Below are 20,870 nucleotides of genomic sequence, written 5' to 3'. Positions count from 1 at the left end.
AAAAAATCCGTACACCATACGAACTGTGGGCCTGACGTGGTGAACGATAGCACTTCGTTGCAGAATGGTGTACAGATTTTTTCGTCAGAGTTGTTCAGCTTCATCATAGTTTATTAGTTTAAGCAGCATTGGTTCAATGATGTCTTCGGAGAAAAAAGGATTCCGCCCACTTACACCAACTGCCAACTAGCTCCGGGTTCCCCTATACAATATTCTCCTAATTTGTTCTTTATTAATTACGATGAGTAAACCGGGCGTTCAACGAATACATTTGTTGTATACCGCAGCATGTCCCAAGAACCAAGATTTCCCTTTTACCTTTAAGCCGTGGACGTGCTCAATCAGACTCACCCCTGCTGAGTGATTTCCCCCACATATTTTATTTCTCCTAAATCAATGGTTATGAACGACAACAGCATGTACGAACGCAACCATGAATATGTAACCAAACCATACTCGTGTTATCTCACACCTGACTAAAAGCCAGTTAGAGATTTGCACACTCCATCCATTCAATTTATCGTGCGAGGGAGGATATCTTCACCGTCGACCTTCGTAGGTCGCGTAGACCCGGCGTTCATTGTGAACTGTTTCACCACGGATATATTAATGAAGACAATTTTCATTATTGATCATTTTCTTTCGTCGTTTGCTTAGCGTCCGGAACCGGAAGGCACTGGGAAACTAAGGAAGACGAACAAATTGGGAAACTGTTTCTGTTCTCACTGGCATAGTTGGTCTGTGTAGCAGCACACAATTCTCCGAGCCGATGCGGCAGTGCTGTTGAACCACCAAACCCTAATGTTTATACCCGGTTGATAGAAATTTTTAAATAACCCGAAGAGAAGACTGCTGCTTCACTTTAGAATGGTTGAATTCAGTTGGGCGCTCAGGCGAAAAATTGTACACCCTTAATTGTGTTAGTCTAATTTGTAAATTTAAAACCATTGCACTGGATGTCTACAACTGAAATAAGCGATTGCGGGAGAATAAAGATACTGATTCAAGTTGATTAATCTTGGAACATAATTTTTTTTTATAGAGAACTCCTTGTTGTACAATAGAATAGTTTTTTTTTTCAATTCGATGCCTAGGCAAATTAACGTGCAGCAACATAGGCAGAGTTGGAAATACTGTATTTAATACGTAAACTCTGCTTTGTAGATATATTGTTCGGATTTTTACATTTTAAGGTTATTTGAAAAACTATGCAATATAATGAAGAGTGTGTTTTGCCTTTCTCAATAGAAAGGTATTGCAATTGCTCTGAAAACCGACTTTTTAACGGAGGCCCGGAGGGCCGAGTGACATATACCATTCGATTCAGTTCGTCGAGTTCGGCAAATGTCTGTGTGTGTATGTATGTGTGTATGTATGTATGTGTGTGTATGTGTGTGTGTATGTGACCAAAAATGTCACATTTTTCTCAGAGATGGCTGAACCGATTTTGACAAACTTAGTCTCAAATGAAAGGTGCAGCGTTCCCATAGGCTGCTATTGTATTTCTAATGGATCCGACTTCCGGTTCCAGAATTACAGAGTGATGAGTACGAACACGCAGAAAATGTCGATTTTAATAAATTCTGCAATGAATGTATAAAGGTGAAAATTTTTCCAAAATATGACCACAAGAGCTTCGATTTGTAGTATTAGGTCACTAACATCCATTCAAAGTCTATTTGGCCACATTGGCCACCATCATCGGTTCCGGAAGCCCCGGCGGAAGTATCTAAATTCAGAATAACAGTCACATCGGTTTCTCGGAGATGGCTAGACCGATTCGACTAAACTTGGCCTCAAATGAAAGGTATTGCGTCCCCGTAAATGGCTATTTAATTTCATCCCGATACGACTTCCGGTTCCGGAGTTACAGGTTGTGGCGTGCGATCACATAGCAAATTGTGATTCAAACCGATACTCCGATGAAAGCAAAAAAGGTAAAAATTTCGCTAAAATGTCTCTCAAACAACTTAAATTTGCTGTTCTAGGTCACCGACCGCCAACCAAACTTTCGTTGACTACATTGACCACCATAGACGGTTCCAGAAGTGCCCGGGAAAAGCGGCCATCTTTCATAACTAGCAAACTCATATCAGTTTCTCGAAAATGGTTGGGCCGATTTTCACAAACTTAGTCCCAAATGATAGCTATATTATCCCCACAGATGTCTGTAAAATTTCGCACGGATCGCTTGTATGGTTCCGGAAATATAGACTGAACGGTCCGGTCACACATGAAATTCCCATATAAGCCGGAACTCAAAATTTTTTTTCAAAGAGGGGACCCCATGAAATTTCAGAAATCGAATTCGTATTTTTGATGCCAAACATCTTTAAAATGCATAAAACGTCGAGATTTAATGTTACCTCGAAAATTTTTTTTTATAAAAATCGACTTTTTGGGACTTTGCCGATTTCGCACCATTTTTCAGTTCAATATTACCGTGGCTGTTTTTTCTTTTTCAAAATTTTAGAACTCGAATAATGATTTATTTTCCTGTATATAGTTGTCATGTGATGTATGATAATAAAATGTAATATATGCATTTAAAAGTTTTTAATGAGTATAAACAACGCACACATTCTCGTGATTCATGATTGAGAAAGGCACAATTGCACCGCTAGGTGGATTAAAATAGGTTTTTCAGTTCAATATTACCGTGGCTGTTTTTTCTTTTTCAAAATTTTAGAACTCGAATAATGATTTATTTTCCTGTATATAGTTGTCATGTGATGTATAATAATAAAATGTAATATATGCATTTAAAAGTTTTTAATGAATATAAACAACGCACACATTCTCGTGATTCATGATTGAGAAAGGCACAATTGCACCGCTAGGTTGGATTAAAATAGGTTTTTTTCTTTTTCTATTATTTGCATTTTGGTACCTACATTAAGTTAGTATGTCCTCACGGTGTCTTTTTTAACAACTTTATGCAAAAAAATTCAGCATCTCTGAAACTTCAGGATATGAAAGAATGGGCTTTCTCCTTTCATTTGAAACCAAAATCAAAATAATCCGTCGGGGGGTCTAGAGCAACATTTTTTTTTAATTTTTTTTTCGTGAGAAAATAGATTTTACAATGGAACTAGTTCATATTTCTGCCCCTAGATGGTGTTTTAGACATTCGAACAACACAAAAAGTGAGAATCTGATAGATTATTTAATTGTCTACAACATTGTTACCAACTAAAAACCGATTTGAAATTATCCCGAAAAGTAGTTTAATATTTTAACGAATTCTAAGTCTAAGTTAGTTTCACAGAAGACCTAGTGGTTTTTTAATTCACAAGCACTTTTTTATTTGCCAAATAGTTGTGTTTAGTTCAATAGTGAATTCAGCGGAATTTGAGAGCTTGGAAAGTCATATTTTAGCTGAAAATTATAATTCCCTGATACAGAGCACCATTCATATTTTTGGGATGAGAAGTTTTAGATAAGTGTTGACCAAACTAGTATGATATTAATATTCTTTTTCATAATGGTAAGTGATTCCTCCCGCAGAAACAGCCTTTTCAATTATTTATGCCATCTTTTTCATTTTTTCGATTGTTCTCAGGGATGACTGATAACTATTCTTACATGAATCTCCTACTCTGTTAGCATCTTCGTATAAAATTGACTTGTCCTGAACTTCAACCTTCATATTTGAACAAGCTCAATGAAACTTTTAACGCACCATTGCAATATTTTGCGGATTTCATTGCAACGCTTGGTTCAAAACGCTGATTATCCGTTTTCAAAATTAACTCAATGTGACAAACAGTGAACAAAAAACTTTTAGTTTTTGGATCAAGATAATTTTTTTTGGGATATATTCTGGGACTTCTATGTATATAAGGTTATTGTTGTACTCAAATCATATTTTGTTTTCAAAAGTAATACATATCGCATAATCTAGGATCAATTTAGTAACGATATCTCGCATAATTGATAGGAAATGGCAGTAAAATCCATATGCTTTGCGGAAAAAATTTGAATAAATCATTTCACACTAGCCACTAATTTGAATAGTTACTGCTGTGGTTTGCGTTAAACTAGAAACGGTGTGTCCCAACATTTCGTCTTGAACGGAATTATAATAGCTGACTTAAGCGATCATAACCTAAATTATATGATGTATGGTCCTTTCTAAAACATAAATGTAAGCAAACTTTTGTAACCAAGCAATACCTTCCGATGAATGGTAGTCCCTTCGAACCTATCGGGAAAGATTACAAACCAAACGCACAAATAGGTTTCTGACTCTGTCAAACATCCTAATTTTCAGAAGTTCAATTAGAATTGTCAACGTAATGAATCCCGTCTAATATGTTTACGCCACTAAACCCAATTTTTTTTATAATATAATAAGTGCGAGAAAACATATTTCCACCACGTGTGAAACTATCTTAGATATAACTTTGTTAAAATCTTAAACAACTTTTCCGGATGATTTCAGATCAATTTTTAGTGGTCAATAAACTTGTAGACAATTAAATTTTCTATCAAATTCTCACTTTTAGTGTTGTTCGAATGTATAAAGCACCATCTAGGGACAGAAATATGAACTATCTTCAGTAGTAAAACCTATATTGTTAAGAAAAAAAACTTCAAAAAAAAGTTGCTCTGGACCCCCCGACGGATTATTTTGATCGTAGTTTCTAATGAAAGGGGAAAGCCCATTCTTTCATATTCCGAAGTTTCAGAGATGCTGATTTTTTTGCATAAAATTGTTCTAATAAATACACTGTGTCCTCTATGAAGACAATGTTTTTGCCTTTCTCATATAGAAATGATATGCAATCACTCTAAAAATCCGCAACCTAATCCCGGCTCGGAGGGCCGTGTGTCATGTCCCATTCGACTCAGTTCGTCGAGATCAGCAAATGTCTGTATGTGTGTATGTAAGTATGTGTTTTCTAAACTCACTCATTTTTCTAAGAGATGGCCACAGACCATCACTTCATCCATTACTCATACCGCTCTCCTTCTCAACCCCCATCATCTTTATACCACCGCTACGTCACAAGGCATCCCAAATTAAGCTGGGGAGTGGTTCGTTCGTGATATTTTTTTGTTTCAAGTGTTTCACCGTCAACACGTAGCTCATCAGGTTCGTGGCTGACGAGCCATTGTGTGTAAGTGCAAAGTGTACTAAGAATGTATTAAGTATTTCAATAATTGAAACGAACTTAACCAGTAGACCGGCAACAATTTTGACTTTTTTTCGGGACACTGCTTATTCAAATGGTAATTGGTAATGATAATCATATGCAAAATATGAGCTTTTTCCGACAGCTCTAGTTCACTCACAAAATGTTTAAAGTTTCTATAGTAATATATATATATATATATATATATATATATATATATATATATATATATATATATATATATATATATATATATATATATATATATATATATATATATATATATATATATATATATATATATATATATATATATATATATATATATATATATATATATATATATATATATATATATATATATATATATATATATATATATATATATATATATATATATATATATATATATATATATATATATATATATATATATATATATATATATATATATATATATATATATATATATATATATATATGGAAGCTCGGAAATAAAAACTTAAATTCCAATAAAAAAATTCACAGTAACTTTGCGTACCCCTCAACTTACGGTCGCGTAGTTTCTTTTATAACTAATAGCTTTATTGAATATCGCATATTGATTGGAGATATCCCTAAAAGGTTATTTAACTTTGAAGACCAACCAATTTTTTTTGAAATTTCCTATTCTAAGTATGTGCGAGAAACAGAGGCAGCACATAACTTTATATGAGAATATATTTTTACTGCAAAATCGGAGGTGTAAGGATCAACATTGCAGTATTCGGCAATGTTGATCCTTACACCTTAAGCTATATATCTGCAGATTCTGGAATGCGCAAGATGATACTGGCATTTTGTACAGAATTTATTGTTGCAATTGCATATTTTCATATATTGTGTTCTTGTGAGTGAATTAGAGTTTTCGTAAAAAGCTCATATTTGACAAGTGATATGTGAAGTGTTCCGAAAAAAAATCAAAATTGTTGCCGGTCTAATAACCAGCTATGGAATCATAGTCTAGTGAAATGAGAAAGGCACAATTGTACCACTAGGTGAATTAAATCAGATTTTTTATTACTTGTTTACTAAATTTATTAAAAAATTATAAGATTTCTACGGAAATCTGAGCCACTGCACTTACATTATTGGCTAGCTCTTCTAGATAAATACTTGTTAAAATCTTCATTAGGAATATGGTATGTATTTTGCAGTTTAAATCAAATCATCTTGGGTCAGTTAACTTTTAATTATCGATTGGTAAAGCAATAACAATTGTATTGTGATTGTGAATAGTGTTTCACGATAGCGATTGATTTCGAAGCCCTTACTGCCAGTCCAGCAAATATCAAGATTGAGCCGTTGATAGCAGGAGCGAACCCAGAAAAAAATTACGGGAGAGGTCGGAAATTTTGATTTTGGAATGAAAATTGTACAATACGTTATGCGTCAAAACCTCATTTAATTAAAATCAGTTTTGGTTGTCAAATTTCGTTTGAAATGATTTCAAAATTTCTCAACAAGTTGAGAGGGTCCGGATCCCCCGGACCGTTCCCCTGGATCCGCCACTGGTTGATAGTGTTTACAGATAAAATGTAGCTATGGGCAAAAATTAGTGCCAATAATGAAAATATCTAACGAAGAATTCGCCACTAGGATTATTGCTACAATTTTTGTAAACAACAACCGAATGTCGTCAAATTCATCTCATCTATATTGAAGACAGAGCACTAGAAGCTCTACTACAAGACATGCCGAACAGTTTAGTAAATTGTATTATATCTTTCGTTCGTTTTCAGATTAGCCCCCCCTTCAGGAAAAGTTGAATTTTTTAATCAACTTTTAACTGGTTTTTCGCTAATATCGGAAGTTTGGTGGTAAAATATTCTACTTCTTTGTAAGTATTGTGATAGAATTGAAATTGAAATTCTCTCGAATGAAAGACAATTATCTCTGTACGGTTCATGCTTTCCTTTTTGTTTCTTTTGAATTTCTGCGATATTAAAGATGGTCGATTCGTTTTCGCATTGCGAAAGCATATAAATTTGGATTGACAGTAAAAAGGGTTGTGTGCAAGACACCTTTCAAAAGCTTAATCAATTAATCAACCTTGGTTGGCATTAATCCACTACAATCAGCAGCTTTGTTAAAACAATCTACACACTTAATCTTGTTCTACCGAATCCCAGATTTTTTCGCTACTTTTACCGAGTTTTGCACAGAGTACTCAGCTAACAAAGCTTTTACCGAGATATCAGTAGAAGTGACGTTTGTTTTGAATAAGCTCGGTAAATATATCGCTGAAAATCAGTAAATTAACGCCACTTTGCTGAGCTACCAGTTGAAAAAATTTACCGACTGTTCAGCTGTGCGGAAATTACCGAACTGAATTGAGTGTGTATCAGGTCAGATATTCAGAATGAACAAAATGGGGAAAATATGTTAAGTCTAGTAGCGCTTAGTACATGACGTGGCATGAATTTTAAACCAATCAGAACACCCCCTGCTGCTGGGGAAAGTAAGCTTTAGTTTTAAAATTTTCAGTTTTATTCAATAGAACACCAGACGTACTCTTTAGTTGTTACATGACTCGAGATTATCTTCCCCCATCCATCGAACCTTAAGTATGTGCTGAATACTCGGTATGTATTCTAAACACAGTTTTAAACGAAAGAAACAATATAGAGAACGGCAGCATACACAAGGTTTAAAATTCAAAACAAAACTGTTGTAATAATAAATCAAGTTTCACTTCAAAACTCCTATATTAAACAATACGCTGCTGAATACATTCCAAGGAACCTAATTGATATGAAATACTAATGCTTACAAACCTGTGATAAAAATAAAAATCTATCAGTGCTTTATCTTGGGCAGGTGGCATCACACTTGGGTTGACCACCAAGAATCACTACAGATTAGTTTCACAACTTTTTGAAACAAACTGAAACTTCTCCAACATTACTCAATCTTCTCGCCCACCAAAATCTCCAACCAGCATCCGCCCTTCAGTAGGCGCAAATCCAGTTCAGTCCACCGGTGCTTCAGAAACTCTTACAGAAGCATGTTGCCACATAGCTCAGTGATAAAAAACGCATCACGCATATTCGCAATATGAAGCGCCTGTGTTTCAATAGCTTCATCACCCTACGCACCCACAAACCGGAAAATATGGTGGCATGAGAATTTCAACCATACCATTCCAATGCACACACAAGCAGGCAAATAAATTAATTTATTCCAACGCAACTCACAAGAAACACACACACGTCGCACCGTGCAATGTGGAACTCAATCCTAAGCCACTTTACCCACCCACATTGCAAATCATGACCACCTCAACCTATCGCATCTGGCAATTTCTGTGACTTGTTAGTGTCCTCAAAAACAACAAAATTTGACATACATTTTAGTCTTCACAGAACGAACACAAATGGATTTTGATCAAATTTAGGAAATATATCCCAAATTTCCAAAATGTATACTATTGTTTTAGTACCATGATAATTTTGAAGAAGAATACTTCTAACGTTTCAATATGGGGGTTCCGTTTCAAAGTTTCTGCTGAGATATTTTCCCAGTTTGCGTATAACTTTCGTTGTACTGATCGAAATTGCACTATCTGATCGGAAATAGGTGCACGTATATTGCATTTGATTCCCTAAATTGTACGACTACCATAAAGAACGAAAATAATGTGTTTTATGGCAGTAATAATTATCTGCGTACAATTCTATCAAACGTTCGAGCGTTGTTAGGACTATGCTATATTTCACCCTAAATAGAAAAATTGGGTAAACACCAAAATTTTTCACGGCGAAAATTTTTGGTAAAACCACTCTTTGTGTATGAAGGACACAAATCCTAACTTATTAGTCATGGGTGCGTTTTGACTTCGTCTCTTCAGAAATCGACACTAACTTTTTGTCGGAATAGATTAGCGCCGGCTTGATTCTAAATCCCTAAAACTAAAACACACTTTGTGTTTCAATCGAACGACTGGTCAAACGTGATGTCACGTCCGAGCAGACCTTCTGTTTATGCTGATAAGACAAAGTTGAAGCCGAAGCTTGTCTCGGCTTAGCAGGCCAATACCAGTCGTTCGATTGAAACACAAAGTGTGTTTTAGTTTTAGGGATTTAGCGTCAAGCCGGCGCTAATTTATTCCGACAAAAAGTTAGTGTCGGTTTCTGAAGAGACAAAGTCGAAACGCACCCATAACTAATAAAAAGTTGTTAGGACTGCCCTTTGTCATTCAATGAACTGCGACACACATATAAAAAAAAGAACATAAGAAAAAATCGTCAGTTTGCTTGCTAATCTATATAGTAATATATTCCGTGACTGCCGCCAGGTATAATTCCAATGCTGCACAGGCATGTTAGTATAATGCATACATTGATCACACACTACAGAAAAAGCAGAACGCTCTTTCTTTCAAAGCAAAATAAACAGATTTTAGCTGTACGCTGACGATGGGGTAGTTGGCTGCGAGAGACCTCGCTAGAGTATATGTGCATTGGAGTGTACTCTTTGATTAGTTTTCTTCTGGCAAGCGGTAGTGCGGAAGCGATTGACGATTTGATTAGTACTGGTTGTAGCGTTGTGTGAAGGTTGTAGTACCAGGATATTACCTTTATTGGAACATTTCGCATGTTGAGCCGCGAAATTCACAAACAAAATAAGTAAAATGAACATTGAGTCATTTTGCCGAACATAAAATTAACCGGTCTTAATGTACAAATCCCGTCATACATGTACATGTTGTACATACAATCTGGTTCTATGAATCGTGTTTATAGCAGCATATACGCACATAACGTTTTCCCAGTTTGCCCCGAGTATCAGATCATCAGCAGAAACTGTTATCAGTATCCAATAAATCAGTGGTTTTCACCCTATTTCGTTTCACGTACCCCTTTCCGAATATTGATCCCCATCCCCATCTTCGGAAAATGGTTTACCACAATTACCCTATTAGAAAAGGCAAAATGGTATTCAATTGGAGCAACACGATACTTTTTCAACTAGAAACTGGTTCCTGAATATTCGCGGCTAGCATTTTAGCATTTTAATTCTATACAGACTGAAACAATATATAAAAACAAATTGCCGACTGGACTGTAGGGATAATTAAAATTTACCCCGCTTAATTCACGCCCTACAATAGTCCACTCCACCCCTGGAGGTGAATTCACCCCCGGTTGAAAACCACTGCTCAAATGCTACCATTCCACCCTGTCAAAAAAAAATGCGGACGAACATGGTCAGGCGATTTAAATAGTTTGACGTTTGACTCAACTCGCCTGTGCTAATTGCCCCTCGGAACAAATGCAATTTGCGAATGCGATTTAAAGGCATTTTCAATATTAGACAAATTTTCTGGCGGCTGAAATGGACTTGGTTTGTTTTCGCGTTTTTCAAACATTTCATGTTTGGTTTAAGCTTAATTTTTTTAGAACGATTGGTGGGTTTTCACTTGTACTTTGTCTAGTGCACTTAATTTAGCCAACGAATGTGGGAAATTGTGGAATCGTGTGTATGTATAGTAGAACAAGATCTCTGACCTAAAGTCTTAATTAACGTCAGATTGTGATAAGTTTTGAAGTGCAATACCAATTTCACCATTGATTCTTCCTATAATTTGGTGGTGATTACTTAGTATACTGGTAAGTATATGTGAGTAGATAATGAATCCGAAAATAAGCATTATTTTTAATTTTCATATTAGACAATTAAGGGCGAATGAATGGCGCGTTCCGTGGGCGATTTGGGGGCGATTTAAGGGCGGGTTGGGCGGCAAAAAAATGACGGCGGCAAATCGCCCAAATGTTGCATTTGAAATAGCCCCCTAATTGCCAGCAATTTGCTGGCAAATTGAAGGGCAATTAGCGCATCCGAGTTGGCAAATAGCCTCCCGTTAGCCAGCAACTTGCCTTTTTTGACTGGGCATGCGCAAACGCCCTTCAACTGGCTTTTAATTGTCGAATTTTGCTACGATTGTGTCTTGGTACGCAATACGCACGTTTGAAATTTTCGAGATGGGGCCACGATTTCATTTGCACAAACGCATCGCAAGGGATTTATGTGAAAGTAATGCAAGCGTATGTGTTGGGAAAAGGCGACATATTCTCAGTAACAAACCCATCGCGCTATGCTTAATAGCGCGATGGGTTTGTCGTAAGCATAACAGCATCGTAAGCATAACATATGACTGGAACCTACGCTAGATTCATTCTACGATCTTGAAGAAAGGCATAGATGTTTGAATATTTTCCATTTCAGTGTGCCTGTAGGATTTCCACCAGAAATACCTGATAGATGATTTTAATGTAACAATGCAGGTGATAGTAAAAATTTCAGCATTCGAATTACCAGCCTAAGCGTATTCTACTTCACTTCGGTTACGTCTCTAACATTACTTACCCATCTTTTTCAGTTTACCGAACTTTGGTTAAAAATTTTACATTTCCGCTCTCGGAATCAGTTTATTTATGTTAAAATACACCCCATTGGCAAAAAAACCGCATTAAAATTAGACCTCTATCACTAAAGTCTCTAAACTAGACATTTACCATATATAATTTCAAATCTACAAACATAATTGTTGGGGTTTTACGACAGATAGATCAGGTGCATCATCTAGTGGATAGTGATAAAGAGGCTTGTAGCATATGTGCAGTGGATTCATCGGAATAATATTCAATGAGAGCTGGTACGCTGCTGACTATATACTCCGAGGACCAGGTAATTTTTGTCCTGCTAAGTGCACTTACACTCCCGCTAGTTGGCCAGAGCGAGTTTGGGCGTGGTAAGGATGATGGATGGTGATACAAGGTAAGAAATGGGCGAAGAAACCAATGATTCCCGGCTACACAATGGAAGGCAGAGTTTATGGATCAAGGAAAAGTGTTTTGATATTGTCTTGGAAGTAGTCAAATTTCCAGTTAAATGGCTATTGAAGTTAGTATTGGTAGTTTGATGAAGTGGTACTAGGGGGTTTCGATATAACACAAAGACTTCAATTGCAAGCTAATTTGATCCAGTGCTATCTTCAATATCGAATCAGTTCCTCATTGATCGTTTTTTTAATCGCGAGCGTTCGTAAAATTTACGAAAAAGTCGCGAACACACAGAACAATAATGCTGCTTTTGCAATTTTCATGAATTTCACTTTTCATTCAAATTGTGGTGTAAATAAAAACAGAAACATCAATAAAATAAAATACGAATTTTAACACAACCAGAAAAAAAACATTCTTGCTTTAGTGTACCCTACATACGGGGAACGTACCATTTAAGCCAATATATTCTGATTCCTGTATCCTCGAGGTATAAACAACTAATTATGGATAAATCTTTTAATTGCTTTGTACGACTGTCAGATAAGACATGAGTGTTAAATATTGTTGTACTCCGTGTGTTTGGATGCGCTCACACACACGCACTAAACAGTAAATTCACTGAAGTTTTGTTTATATGGAAGCATTTTCATGGGATTTTTATTTTTTCTGTTCTCGGAGCTGTTTGAAGGTTTTTATGTTTAGTACTAATCCACCGAATTCGCCATTTTTCTCTATCATTATTTCAGAAAGCTAGCAAAGGTGCCATAACCTATGCTCATTACCCATTACGGTTTTTGTTTGAAAGTTGAAGGAAAGGCCCCACATCGGAAGACGACATGCCGTAGTTCGGGGAAAAAGATTTTCACTTTTCACCGTTTTGTGCCTGATTTTGGGTATGAATAGATATGTCATACAACTCTTAAGGGGTAACATTCCTTTTTTGTCAAGAGAGTTTTAATTTACGCAAAGGCATAAAGCAATGATTTCATTACATCTAACTTCTAGTATTTTGGTAGCACATTTTTCAGTGAAATAAACAAGCATATGTTTATAAAAATATATTGATAATTGGCGGAGTTATCCTCGAAAGCCTTTTTTTATTTAAGATGTTTGTGGTGATAACAATTGAATACCAATAGATCAACTAAAAGCCCAAAACTCAAAAAATTTCATTAGCATATGAGTATTCCTCGTACCTTAACGATTAGTTGAATAACTAATAATTTGTTCCTGCATTCGGGAACGCTTTTCCTAAAAAATCGCTGTTTTGAGCCATAGAAATTGTGTTCAAAAATTCTCATCTACAAAACAAAAATTTGTGTATAAAAAAGGAATCGTTAAGGCACGAGAAAAATTTATTATGATCCATTGAAAAAGAAACTGAAGAAAATAGTTTGAGTGGTTTTTCGGCAATCGTGATCACGGAAAAACCATTTTTTGGAAAAACGACATTTAGAGATAATCGAGTTTAAAATTTTAAGTTACCACTGCTCTTGGTAGACGAAGCGCGCTTGGAAACGCTGTAACTTTCGATCTATTTCTCGGATCTCTATAAAAAATTGGGAAAATATTTTCAAGAAGTTGTACTTTCAGATAAAAATTTTGATTTTGTTGAAAAATAACAAGGTAAGTAACCCCTTAATACAACGCGAAAATTTCCGCGAAGGTAATGCGGGAATGGGAATAATAACGGGATAGTTTACTTCCTGTGACTTGAACTTTCCTGTTGGCGGAATCCAAATTGGAACGTCGACATTTGATAGATTTTGCAGATAGCTGAAAAAAGCTACAGAAAAAATCGGCCATTCACGATGGCCTACTATCCTTTGCAAATAACAAAACATGTACCATGAACCCTGGCAACAACTGGTAAGATAATTCATAAAATTTAGACCATAATTTAAATTATAATTTATTTTCAACAAAATCTCATTATTAGTGAAAATACAACTTTCCCACTAAATGCGTGGTTTTTTAAAATACTCTTAACTATTGATATAATATCAAATAAAATTCAAAATGTTAAAAACCAATAATTTTGACTAAAAGTTTAAGATATGAAAATTATGCTCCAGCTATTTTAATAATAATGTAATTTTCGAGATTTCAAATAATCTAGCATGCCTGTCGATCAATGACCAAGTGTCTCCCTACGTAGCGACATAATCTGATTGGAATGTCCGCACGAAACAAACACAATTATCACTCATTCCCCTATATTCTTCAACCGTCTAGCTTCACTTTCATTCCCATCCACTCAATTAAACTCGGTGCACTGGTAAACGATATGATCCGGCTTATTTTTTTACCTCTTGTCACTTTAACTTTATTTTCGTTACGGACCTTGTGGATATCACCCTGCAATAGTAGACATCTACTCCCACAAAACAAGAGACCAGTTCTGCGGCAATTCAGCCACCCATTCTTTAACCGCCCCAAAAATTCGTTTGATTATCATTGATGCAAGCATAATTGAATTTGCCTGCTGGTAGTAGATTCCATTACCATCGAAATGATTCAGACTGACGGTCGCCAACCAACCAACCAATTCGGTAGCATCCGTTTGAAGCCAGAGGTTCATCCCCTACATTAGGGTGGTTCTGCGAAGACAGATTTTGAAAGATCCTAGATACTGCAAGGTGTCATTTCACATTGATTCCGTAATCACCGTTCACCACCCTAATGCATTCGTTCGAGATCCATGTGCTGGGGAACAGTTCGAAGAGACTGTCGTATAATAAAAGCTGAAAGTTGCTCATGCTGACGACTAGAGCCTGTTTTTGGACCTGAATCGGGATGAATTTAATTGTTCAAAAGTATCTCCTACCGTTCTGATGTTGATCGACAGCATCAGCATTATTTTTCCGGCTCGTTTCATTGAAGGCACGCTTTTAACAGAGTATCAGAAAGTTTTAACATATTCTCAGGGGTGGAAAAGGGATACAAAAAACGTGACTCCATCACTTCATATTTTAATATCCGGTGTTCTGAGAAGGATGAGCATGCTCTGTTATTTCCGAAATAGTAAATCTAGCCCGTATTTCTCTATTCTGCCTTGTTTGAAACTTTCATTTTCGTATTATTTGTGCTTTGCGGAATATTCCGCAGTCATTTTACCTTGCTTTTTAACAAGAATATTGTTGGAGGACTAGAATGCAACTCACCTCATCAATGTCATTTGGGAATGATCGTTCTTCCTTAGACATGCTATGGGCACAAAAAATAAAAATGTATTTCCATAAATCACCACACATAACAATGTAGCACTTTTTGCTTCATATTTATGTTCTGTACACTGTTGCACCCACTACGGAAACTCCCAAAACAACTACACTGCACGTCCTTATCGCAATTCGCGCACTCCGATTTCCCTTCCGGCTAGAACATCATCACTATGAATTCAGCCAGTTGAAATTTTCGCTGAAAGTGCATCGCTGGGGCCAACCATTGCTACCCAATTTCGTTTCAAACAGGCACGGCATTGTTAAATTTGATGAACTATCCGCTTTTACGTGTTTTCCCACTTCCATACTTGAAACCGAGTTTTCACTAAAATTTCCCGAGCATTCTTGTCTGGTCAACATATGTGCATGGCATGGACCAACGTTTTAAATTCACTTGAACCTAATTCACCCCAGCGTCGATTTTCCAATGTTCGAAGTTGGCTCACCAATATACAATGCTATTGTAATCCAAAGAGACAATTGCCATTAATTCCGAATCCTATCGGTAACTTGTTAAGCCATATTACAATACAAGCAGTTACCCACCGTCACAAATGTAAATTTATTATTTCGATTTCAAAATTAATTATTACGTAATATTCGCAGCAGGAGTACCATTAGTTCATTCGGCACAAAAAAACTGAACTGCATTTCACAACTTGCTTCCCAAAAAAAACAGTACCCGGTCCGGAATCGGTTCCTATTTCCGATGTTAACCCGACGACTCTCGCTCGGTAACTGCATTCAGGAGGAAACATAAAATTGATAAGAGTCTGCAATAAAAAGGACTCGGCTAGTACCAGCATGTTTTCGCTGTTTTCCGTCTCATGCTAGACACTCACCAATACTCCGGCGGCGTGTGCTCGTGAAAACTCAACGCGAACTCATCGACCATGTGGTAGCTGCATTTTCCAAACATAAACTGTGTCGGAGTCTATTTCCCCTACTGGAAAGAAGGGGAAAGCCGGGTTTTCGAGCAGTGCTGCCGTTTTGCATGGAAGTAAATTACTCAATTGGATTCTTTGATCTAAGTGTAACATGTATTATAACATGTATTTAATTCATTGTAGTTATAACGGAGCAACCGAATGCCACACACTTAATTTTTTCTGCCGAATCTCAGCTTTTTTGCATCTTTTGCCAAAATCTCAACAGCTGAGATTCAGCAAACATTTTTTGCAGAGATCTTAGTAGAAGTGACGTTTGAGTGCTGAGACTCGGAAAATAATTCACCAAAAATCAGCACACTAATTTCACTTTACAGAGATATCAGTTTCTAAATTTGCTGACTACACAGCAGTTGGAGAATTACCGAGCCGAATTGAGTGTGCAAGGCCAAAAAGAGGGAATAGGAAACCGGCCGACCGTGAAATATGACCATAGTCGATTCTAACGAAACCTTGCAATTGTGTTCGGTTTACAAATCTCCATGATTTTTTCTGCTAATTGCAATATTTTGATACAAGAACAATTTTTCAAAAGAGCGTAGACGTTTCTACGTGCATCAAATTCAAAAAGATATTGTTCAATTACCGTATTTTATACAGCAAAGCTATCTGGGAACGAGTTACAGGGAATAAAGATTTCTGTACAAAAAAATGTACACTGAAAAAAATGTTGCCTTTTTTCACAAAAACAAAGGTTTGTTTTTTCCCCTTTTTATTAACGACTAAGAGTGAGCCAATTTTCTTTTTTTATGTTTTTAACGATATTCAATTAGCAAGGGACTGGAAAGTGAAGCATATTTTTCTATATTAAGAGCCATAGTACTCAAAGGAGATCAAGGAGTTGAAGTAGAAAGTTTAGAAAAGCGTGAAAAGGGTCATATGAGCAAGCCTAGTGTTTACCGGCGACCTTTTAACCTTTTGTCTGCTACCGCAGGAGTCAGGATCTTTTGGAAATGGATGTGGATCGTGGAGAAGCTTTTAATAAAAAAAATTTCTTTTTCAACAACTTTTGGTATATTTTTATAATTCATACTGTTTACAGTCAAATATACAATCTTTTTTTGAATATGATTCTTAACGCCATTTTAAATCAATACGCTCATAACAAAAATTTTCTGAAATGTAGTAGTTTTCAAGATGTTTTAAATTTTGTTTCAACGACGCAATTATTTTATTTTATTACGACTTTTTCATAAGTTTTTCGCGTTTCTCCATTAACAACTATGGATTTTCCGAAAGGCCCATAAAATTTCCTGTAACTTTCCCTTTCTGCCACAATAGATCAAAACACTGGTCACAGTGGAATGTGTACCAAACAAAACAAACTTTCTTTTTGATGTCAAGTTGATATTGTAAACCATTTGAAAGCTGCATGAACACTACCAAAATATGATTCAACTATATAGATTAATCATCAGATTGTTTTCGCATAACTTTCAAATGGTTTACAATATCGCCTTGATGTCAAAGGGAAAGGGGCCTTTTGAAAAACGTATTGTTGTTCTTGGAGAAACGCGAATAACTTACGAAAATGTCGGAATAAAATAAAATAATTTTGTTGTTAAAATAAAATTTAAAATATCTCGAAAACCACAACACCTCAGAAAATTTTTGTTAAGAGCATTTTGATTTTAAATGGTGTTTAGAATCATATTTAAAAATAAAATTTTATTTTTGACTGCAAATAGTACGAATTATAAAAATATGTCAAAAGTTGTTATCACGAAAACTTTTTTTATTAAAAGCTTCTCCATGATCCAAATACACTGAAATAGTTTCATTCACATCTTTAAAACGAAAACATATTATTGACATTTTATGATAGGGTAAGGCGAATAACAAGGCATAATTACAGGCATCAATTGTTTTTGTTGGAGCAAAATTCTAAATATCTCGAAAATTATTGCATTTGGGAAGATTTTTTTTAAATGATTTTCGATTTAAAATGGTACTTAGAATTATATTCAGTAATAAAATTACAGCTTTGTTTGCCAAATAGTATTACATTTAAAAACATGTGTGAAGTTATTGTTAGAAAAACTTTTTGATCGATAAGTTCTCCATCATACAATCCCATTCCAAATGTTTCTTTTCTGTTTTGGTTTTTATTGAAAAAAACACAAAAAAATTAAAAAAATGGGTTTTTTGCAATCTTTTATTACATTTTGCAATTTTTATTACAAATTTTTGTTTTCGTGAAAAATGACACAACATTTTTTTCAGTGTATATTTTTTCGTGCGGAAGTATTCATTCCCTGTAACTCGTTTTCAGATAGTTTTGTTGTATAAAATACGGTTATCGAACAATGTTTTTCTCGAAAATGCTGGATGTAAAAACTGTTACGCCCTTTTAAAAAATTGATTTTGAATCAAAATAATCTTATTGACGGTGGAAAATGTTTAGTCTTTCATGCCGGTGAAACGTCAAAAGTTTCATCGGAATCAAAGATGGTCGATCACGATTTTAGTGATTTTCGAATGTTAATGTTCGTGGAATTCCTCAGCTGAAGAATATTGCGACATCCATCTTGATCATGATCATGGCTCGAAGTATTTTTGTGGAGTTGAGAAGGCTCAACGAACATTAGATTTAGGGAAAATTTGATTCATTGTACCATCTTTTGCAATGTTTTTCGATCGCCATCCGAAATTAGCTTATTTTGAAATTTACGTTATGGAAAAGAATTCAAGTAATAAAAGATGCGTTACCATATTCTTTTTTGTCATTAAAATTTTATATTCTGGGAATATTATGAACTACCAGAATGATATTTAGTATGCACAATATAATACGATAAAGTTAAAAAATATATTCAAAGCTGTCTAGAAAGCGTTACCGCAACGTCAAAATCTGGACGAAATAGCCAACGAATTGAAAAATTTACTTGGCTTTTCCGCTTCACAATTTATTCTTATGACGAGAAAGGTTAATGACTCTAACGCGCCACCACCATCTGGAATGAAGCTTTATTTAATTCATTTAAACCGTAATGAGGTTAATAATTTGAAACTAATAAAAATCACATGTGAGTGATGTGGGAATGGGGGCAGAATTTAAAATCTGACCCAGTATTGTTGATACCAAGGATTTGGGCACGGCACTAAAATTGTCATTTAAATTCCAAATATATGATTTGTAGTGATAATTCGCACATAATTTTAGGTTTAATAATGACTTAAAAAATTATTTAAATTTATTAAGTAGGAATGTTCGTTCACCGCAAAGGTGGGAATAAGAATTTTTTTAACTTTTTGAGGATACATAATGTGTAAACTTTCCGTTGTGACCGAAGTCGTTCTTAAAACCATATATTAATTAATTAATCAGACTTTGTTATTCGTCGATTTGATTTGTTGGTTTAGACGGAGAAATCGCAATAGCGGTCAACCGCAAAATAAAACATCGCATTTTAACTTCTTGGGACATCAAGGAACAGTGGTCGGAAACACCAAAAACGAGAGCTTAATAAACTAGAGGCCAAACCATTGAATATATTCACACGGTGTCTTTAGAGGAATTGCTCGTATGCATATTCCCCACAATCTGAAAACAATTTAAATTAGGCATGGCTTACTATGATCGAACTAAAAAAAATAACTTTTTATACAGACAAGGTATAAAGTTAGTGTCTTCGACAAAGTTTTATAAATGCTCACAGCGAAGAATTTTGTTGAAGAACTTGAGTTTGTAGGACTAAAGGTTATCGATTTATAATGCGTTTTCTTCGCAACCCCCTTAAATCTTTTTTTAATATAACTTTTTTCATTGTGACTTTTCGTGCAAACTATGTTTAAGACAAATATGTAGGTATCAAAACTGCATAATACTGTCGAAGACTGTATGTAAAATACTCATTCGTTTCAAAGTTATTGAAGATTTTTACTTTTTTACACGAACTTCAACTACGTATAAGAAAGAAATGTGCAAACCAAAATGCACGAACAGGCACTTTTTAAACTGTCTAAAGTATGTACAATAACGCTAACAAAGTTTGGTGCGTGGCACTATAGAACCCTATGAATAGGGTAAGCTTACTTTATCATATTTTTTTGACTTTTTCCATACAAAAATCAGCAAAAAAAATTTTTCGATTTTTTTAGTAAAATTTAGTAATTTATGGTATGACATCATTTGTAAGCATTAAATTCATTATGACATGTCTATTTGAGTATATATTAGTTTGGAATCACCAATGATATTAAAAATTTCACATTTTTGCTCCCACGTTTATAAAATCTGAAATATTCAGGTATAAGTGTAAATAATTCTTATATTTGAATATCAAACCAAGAATTTCAAAAATTGGGGCAAAAAAACTTTAAAATTTGTTTTTGCTGATTTTTGTATGAAAAAGTTAAAAAAAAACATGATAAAGCAAGCTTACCCTATTCATAGGGTTCTAGAGTGCCACGCACCAAACCTTCTTAGCCTTATTGTGCTTAAGGACATCATACATGCGAGCCACAACATAACTCCTACGCCACACACACCCCTCTCCCCTGCCTAGCCATGTATCTGATATGAGCAAATATAAAAATACGTTTTTCAAAACAATAACCTTGTTGGTGTGCCACGAAACTACTACTTAAGGAAGCTAGAATATTTTCCTATGCAATCAATCCGAGTTTTTGACGGAATGCCATCTGTAGCTCCTGTTTTGTGCGAAAATATAACCCCTCTTCACTTGGGGTTCCTTTCGAAACACTCTTTTTCTCGTTTTCATTGCACTTTTT

General features: G+C 35.2%; 1 protein-coding gene across 1 annotated transcript in view; it reads right to left on the bottom strand.

Moving 5' to 3' along the window:
• Positions 1-15,913, bottom strand: part of LOC131691411 (uncharacterized protein DDB_G0283357) — a 351,896-nt gene extending 335,983 nt beyond the window's left edge. The window contains exon 1 of the mRNA XM_058977778.1: positions 15,130-15,913. The gene's annotated coding sequence lies outside the window, so the exon portion shown is untranslated. The remainder of the gene's footprint in view (positions 1-15,129) is intronic.
• Between the last annotated feature and the right edge of the window lie 4,957 nt (positions 15,914-20,870).

This window comes from Topomyia yanbarensis, chromosome 3 (assembly GCF_030247195.1).
Source record: "Topomyia yanbarensis strain Yona2022 chromosome 3, ASM3024719v1, whole genome shotgun sequence".
Lineage (NCBI taxonomy): Eukaryota > Metazoa > Arthropoda > Insecta > Diptera > Culicidae > Topomyia > Topomyia yanbarensis.
This window is presented reverse-complemented; position numbering and strand designations above follow the sequence as displayed.